The sequence below is a fragment of the Podarcis melisellensis genome (genome assembly GCF_964234715.1).
Source record: "Podarcis melisellensis genome assembly, chromosome: 7".
Classification (NCBI taxonomy): Eukaryota; Metazoa; Chordata; class Lepidosauria; order Squamata; family Lacertidae; genus Podarcis; species Podarcis melisellensis.
The window spans coordinates 55464577-55472331 of NC_138539.1; positions in this window are offsets into that span (position 1 = coordinate 55464577).

The window sequence follows — 7755 nt, forward strand, 5'->3', positions numbered from 1 at the left end:
AGACAACCTGCTGCCCTCCAGATGTTGTTGGACTACAATTTCCTGACCATTGGCCATATTGGTGGGAATTGTCTAATATTGGGGGGGGGGCAAGTTCCCTCCCTCTGTTTGATAACTGTAGAACTATGGTCTCTAAATACATGATTGATTAAGAACCTGTGTGCGGCAGCAAATTCTGTTTTACAGAAAAAGAAATCACTTTGACTACAGTTTTAGAAACTCAGGTCAGATCCACACCATACACTTAATGCAAATGAGCATTCTTCCCCACCCCCCAAAGAATCTTGGGACCTGCAGTTTTCCCCTCACAGAGCTATGATTCCCAGTATTCTCAACAAACTACAGTTCTCAGGATTCTTGGATTGAAGTCACATGCTTTAAATGGGCATTGAATGTGTATTAAATGTGGGGTGAGGATCTATAATACTGACAAGATAAGTGGTGTGTGTATATGTGTAAATATATATTTACATATATGCCACATATTATTAATGTCAGCATGTGACAGTGCCCTCACCCTTGGAAATGGCTTCGATTGGCCAACTAAACCAGGAGGGGGTAGCCAATGGGCCTTGAATCCTTAGTTACTTAGTGACTTCCCCTGCATGCAAAGACGGGCTCCAGTGGATTGAACAGACAAGACCAAGAGTGGGTCCAATGGTTTAGAAGGCAGTTTCTGCACTTGCCATAGAGGAAAGTGAGGGGCAGATGGGGCTTGTCAACCTGGGAAAGTAGCCCATCTAGGAGAAGTAAAACTCTGATTCTAAACCTCCACTGAAGGGGAAAAGGCGAAGGTGTAAATTCTACACAAATCTGGAGTGGAGTCTAAGACAGTTGGATGGCAGCTCATATGCTTCCTTCCAGCAACTCCTGAAGCCAAGCTGGTGACAAGTGTATTGCTCTGCTTTCCTTTAGACCACATCAGCAGAGGCCAAGTCTTGTCGTCTGGGCAGCCGAGGACCTCCATACACACTGCCAAGGCTTGTGTCACTTCGGTGCTACTAACACAACTTTTTGACTTTACGCCTGCAGGGGCACTGCATTGTCTCTTGAGACAGACAGATGCCAACAAAAACACGCAGAGATAATATATGCCAGCTTGTCAAAACGCTGCATCCAATGGTATCCTGTGTTCTGACAGAAGACTAAATGGTATCTAGTGTTCTGACTCTTTGGTCTTTCATCATCATAATCAATCCCCCACTGTGCTCTCCACATGGCAAACCAACTTAATGTGGAGAGATGAAAACCATAAAGAGAGATGGAAACAATGGGCAATTTGTCTCTTGGGTAAAATTGACAGGAGCTGAACCAGGGTTTGCTTGAGTGGAAGGCCACTTTTTCCCTGTCCCCAGTTCATGTTTGGTCACAGGAGCCAAGGAAAGGATCTGCCCTTCCTTATGTGACTAGAGATTCCGACTTTGGGCACTTGATCTTGGTAGAGTGTGACCAAGATGTGGAAGCCATGAAGTGATGTTTATAGACATATGGCGTTAACATGTCATTGCTGTACTACTGGAAGAAGGTTATTCTAAATGGCACCATCTAATCAAGAGAGACAAGAAGTTTCATTAGCAAATAACTGGAGAAAAGCACTTGGGATAATGGGCCAATACATATTTTGCACTCCTGAATCAAAGTTAAAGTAGGCTTTGGGAATGGTGAGCCTCATTAGGGCAGTAAACATGTCCTGCACTGTAACAAAATAGTCAGTTCTCGGAAGAAAAAGTGTGAACAGTCAGTTAAATGTCACATTTTATCAGATTTGAGCCATCACATAATTAGTTTGGTTTTTGTGAAAGTTTCTTTAAAATAAGTATTTGTACCTAGCACTCCAGATAATAGAAGAATCCTCCCATTTAGTTATGTCTGCCAGAAAGATAATTTCAACATAGCATTTAATCTTCTTTAAAGTTATGTATTCCTAAAGGACATAGGGAGATATCCCCTAAAAACAGAAATCTTCTTTATTCAAAGGATTTGGGGTGTGTGCATGATTAGCAGCATGCATTTTTTTCTTTTTAGTTGTTCGTTCTTAAATCACATTCTTTGTAGGAACAACTGATTAAAAATATACAGGGGGAGACGAAAAAGAATGACCATGTACCTCTGTCTTCTTTTATTTCTGTTATTTGTGACCATCCACCAAGATTTTATGACCACAAAGCTCCCCTCCCCCAGTTCCAGCACTAGTTCTAGAAAATCTGAAGCTGGAGTGGTTTAACATTCAATCCCTCTTCAGAAGGAACTCTGGAAATTGTAGCTCTGTGAGGGGAATAAGAACTCTTAGTGCATATCCTCCAACATTTCTCCAATGAAAATAGGGATGTCCTATTCAATAATAACAATAACGATGTTATTATTTATATCCCACACATCTGGCTGGATTGCCCTAGCCATTCTGGGCAGCTTCCAACATATATATAAAAAAGCAAAATTATGCATTAAACATTAAAAAACTTCCTCATACTATATCCTTGGCTAGAGAGTTGCATAACTCCATACCCTCCAATGAAAATAGGAATGTCCTGCCATACCCTCCAACAGTTCTCCAATGAAAATAGGGACATCCTAAGGAAAAGCAGAACATTCCTGAATCAAATCAGAAACTGGGTGGCCTCTGTAAATCTGGGACTGTCCCTGGAAAACAGGGGCACTTAGAGGGTCTGTTAGTGCTGTTAACAAACTGTACTTCCCAGAATTGTTTGGTGCAAACCATGTCCATTTAAAGTGGTATCATAGTGATTTAAATGTGTGATTGAATGCAGCCTAGCATGAACCACGCAGCATAGACTGCCCCCAGCATCTTCCACCTAAGAGTGGTTTTTGGTTTCCTTTGCCTAGTGGTAGGGCCAGGCCTGGACACAGAATAGGGATGGGGAACTTGAATCACAACTCCCATAATCCCATTGGTCACACTGACTGGGGCTGATGGGAATTGGAGTCCAAAAACTTCTGAAGTGCCACAGCAGGCTCCCCATCACTGCCGCAAGATAAACTCAGCAGCAAGGGTGCAACCCCTGCTACAACCTTCTGTAATTTGGCATTCCTTAAAGTGCATTTCGCAGCATGCTTTCTCTGCCATCGTGAGCCAAGTGCAATGCAACATCCCCAGCTGTCTGGAGCTTAGTACCAGTGATCCTGATTTCCTTAGAAATCTGTAGCAGTATCTTATTTCCCAACAGAGAGCTTCCTTACCCCCCCCTTGTCCTGAAATCCTGTCAGCAGATGCTTGGGGAAAAGTCAGCCTAAAAACATCACATCCCCCCGCGAACATTGTGGGTCTGTCAGTTTTGCATTTAAAGAAAGCAGGCCGGTTTAAGACCATGCTTTCTGACAGCAGGAAAGAGGAATTACTCCTACATGCCACCAGCTACTGAGTTTAACAGCCTACCACTTTCAAAAGATATAATGCGCCAGCTTAACCACCACATCGTAAACCAAACTCTTTAACATCTTAATTTGAGCCCCCAGGTGCTCTTTCTTTAAAGTTATAATGACTGGATTACAGTACACTGATTAAAGCATACAATTGGTATCAAAGTATAGCATTTACCCAATTATAAAGTAATTGCTGTTAAATCTTGATGATAACTAACCCTTTCATTTCACCTTTACTTCTCTCCGCACCATACATAAAAGAATGTCTTTAAATGATACATCGCCAAACCAGCATTAATGAAGTTGTCAACTCAGTTGATCCTCTGGTTTTCTTTCCTTCTTTCTTTTTAAACTGTATTAGTTTATGACTACCATTTTTTTATCTATTTACTAACTAGAAGCCATACCACCCTTAGTCACTGATGGAATTCTTGTAAACTTGGCAGAGACTTAATGAAATATATTGCCTCAAAATGTATTCAGTGTAGAATAACAAAGTGTTCCTGCACCTAAGTGGCTTTAGAAGTGATATAACTGTTCTCTCAACATTTCAAAGGAAAGTGTTCTTGTGTGTGCGCACACGCATGTATGCTGGATCAGGCTAATAAAGATCTCCTAAAAGGTCTCCTAGCAGCAAACTGAAATTGACAAGCAGTGCACTAATTGTATGTGTGTCTGGAAAGGTGTGTCTCCTGGTTCCAGTACAATAGTACCATATAGTACATGCGTAGGCAAACTAAGGCCCGGGAGCCAAATCTGGCCCATTCACCTTCTAAATCTGGCCCATGGATGGTCCAAGAATCAGCATGTTTTTACATGAGTAGAATGTGTCCTTTTATTTAAAATGCATCTCTGGGTTATTTGTGGGGCCTGCCTAGTGTTTTTACATGAGTAGAATGTGTGCTTTGATTTAAAATGCATCTCTGGGTTATTTGTGGGGCATAGGAATTTGTTCATTCCCCCCCCCAAAAAAATATAGTCCAGCCCCCCCCACAAGGTCTGAGGGACAGTGGACCGGCCTCCTGCTGAAAAAGTTTGCTGACCCCTGATATAGTATGAATCTATTGAGAAAGGAATGTGTGATGCAAGACCCTCCTGTGCTGACATCACACCTTAAATTGTGCAGACAGTGGACACACTGGCGGAGGAAGGTGGGTGCGGGGGATGCGGTTCACACCGGGTGTCAGCCATGAGAATGGGTGACATCATCACGCCACCCCTCCCCGCTTGCTGTGTGGGTGTCGCTCCAGACACTCACCACGCGGGTGGTACCCCTGGACACTCGCTGTGCGGGCGGCAGACCACTAGGGATGCTCCCCGCATGGGCAGCTAGCAGCGCCTCCCCCACCTCGCTACATGGGGGGGAGCTGCTAAGGACACTTGCTGTGTGGGTGGCTAGCCCCATCCCCTCGGGGCGGGTAGCCCTACCCCTGCACCGCTCCGGGTGCCAGGGCAGGTAGCTCCGCCCCTGAGTGGACATTGCACAGACTTGTCTATCACTGCTGTCATTCAGTCTTTAGTTAAAAACCCATGGGTCCAGGACCTGCAAGGATCAGGTAGACTGACTGCATAGTATTATGAAACCATTTTGATTGCAAATTTGTGTACATAAATGCTTTGTGATGTGCGTGTGTTTGAAAAACTTGTCATTTCTTTGTCCTTCAGACGGCTGTTTCATTGAAAATGGCAATGTCCAATTTCAATTATGTTCTGAGACAATCTCTCTATTGACAATAAAACATGATATCAAAAATATCTGTGATACTCACATGGCTCTTAACAGCAGACTATTGGTTTTATGTATGTTCATATTTACAATCTAGTCAATAGTCATTTAGTTTTAACTAATGGCATAAAGTTGTCGACAACCATTGTTGACACTATATTTTGCCAGATAAAGGGATGCATCTTTAGTGTCAATACTCTTCTAGCATGGCTGGAGCAATTTGAAATGTAGCTGATGATAGGCCACAGCTACTGCATACATATGCAGTAATTTGAGGGGTTGGGGCGCACACAAAATCCTGCTTTGAATTTTAGGAGCATGCTTCTGCACATGGCTGAAACTACCCGACTGCTCATCTCCTGCTTCTGGCGCTACGCTCCCCATACCAGCATGCAGCCTCAAAAAGATTACCCCTGAGGGAATGTGATCCTCAAGAGAAGGGGGACAGGACTTCCTCACTCATGGCCTATATAATCTTCCTCATTTAGGAACACCTAGATCTGAGGCATCACTGCATGCCTGAGGCCAAGAATGTGATGCTGGAGGCTGGCTGGAAATTATCCACTTCAGCGGTGCTCAGCAGAGGGAGGGAAAGAAGAAGAGAGAGGAAGAGATCTCACCAAGCCTTTACAGAGCTTATCTGAGGTTCGGGGCGGGTGTCCCCGGTCGTCGGGGAGGCACAGGGCATTTTTGGCATTTCAGCGTAAGTCTGGCAGGGCCCCCCAGCTGGCTTAGCTCTTCAAGGCCCTGGGGAAGTATACCCAGATGCCCCGCACCTCTGCAACGTCCTGGATCGCGCCACTTCCAGATAGGCACAGTGTAATTATACCCTCTTGAAAAGAGGCACTCACTCCTGCCCTTCCCAACTTGGCCAGTTCTTCCCTTGCTAACCTTAATAAATCAGGTAGGATAAGATTGAGCACATACTTGACAGGCATCTCCTCTCCAAGGATTCTGCCCACAAGGATCCGGTCCACATCCTCAGGCTGTACTAAGTATCCATTATAAGTGGACAAGGAGATAGGCCTGAGCCAAGTTGTGGCAGCCAGGTACACGTGCCCTGGTGTCTCAGAAGGACAAGGCGACCTGGGGGTTCCACCAGGGACCTGCTGGACTTATGCTGTCATGCTAATAATGCTCCGTGCCTCCCAGTCAACTGGGGACTCCTGCCCTGAGCCTCAGACAAGCTCTGCACAAACTATGGCATGCAAGTCTCCATAGATAGTCTTAAAATTTGAACATATACAGTCATTCAGATTCAGGTCCAAAATTTGCTGTGGATGTGTGTTTTAGTTGTACCTGGAAGATATGAATACTCTATTTAAAAACTCTAAAGAGGAACAGCATTTATAGTGGTTAAGGAAGTTACTCATGAATTGTTGCTTTGTTTTTTGTATAAACTAAAGGTGATTATCACAGCGACAGACACAATGTGCACACTGTACAATAATACTAATGAGTATTTTATGTCCCCTGGAATGCCAACATTTGTTTTATAGCATATTAAGGCAAAATATAAGGCCCATTCTGCTTCCTTAAAACTTCACTCTTATGGTGTATACTGAGGATGATTCAATGCTTTTCCAACAAAGCTTTAATTGTATGTCTTCCCATCATCCAAAATCTGAGTTGTGTTGCTAAAAACTTTGACTGGGGGGGTGTTATTTTCCATATGTTGTTAGCAACAGCACATCACCTCTAGCGTATTCTATTCCAAACTGAGTCTTGTTGCGCTACACTTGCAAGACTTACACTACCCTCACCTCCCAAAACAAAAAAAGTGTGATTCCTTCAAAGTAGAGATCTATCTAATGAAGATACAGTGCACAGTGGACTTATAGATGAGTACGTGCAAGAAGTAACATGAATTGGAAATAGCCTGATTTACGCATCTATACTTAGGCATACCCAAGACTGTATTCTATGAGTAGGTTTGTAGTTCTCATGGTTCTCAAAAAAGCTTGTTATGTTGTTGTTGTTGTTGTTGTTGTTGAGCTCTTTCTGCAAAAGTCCCATTCCACCTGTGCCTTCTGTTGACTGAAGTCCTTCTGATGTGAAGGAAGGCATTGGACGGGCTTAATAGCTCTTTGCACTCTTCCACTCACTCATGGAGATGCAGAGTTTCCAATTTTCATTTACCGTATTTTCCCTTCTTTCTGCAATGACCCATGTCAAGAGCCATTCTTTCCATAGGGCTCCCCCAGCGCTCAAGAGTAGATTTGGAGAGGCACAACTGGGTGGCAAGGAAGCTTCATGCCATGAACAGAAATCTGTTTTGAAAGTTAGGGTCAAAGTATGTGTATGTAGATATGCAAACATATACATGCACATTCTTTGACCACAAAATGAAAGAGACTGGACGAGAAGAAAATATAAGTATTGAACCTCTTACTGCTCACCATATTTATGTGTGAGTTGATCTCTTCTTATTTTGCATGTATGCTGATCATGAAAATATAGTGATCCTAAAAGAGCAGGGCATTTAACATCCTTTCCCCCTCTCCTACCCAAAAGTTACTCCGTATTTTCTTTTCTTTTTTAATGTATTATGTTATACTCTAATTTCTTTAGATGTCTCACCATTTTTATACTGGCAATCTATTTATGCTTGTAACATTATAGTATTTGTTTTACATTGTTGAAGCTAC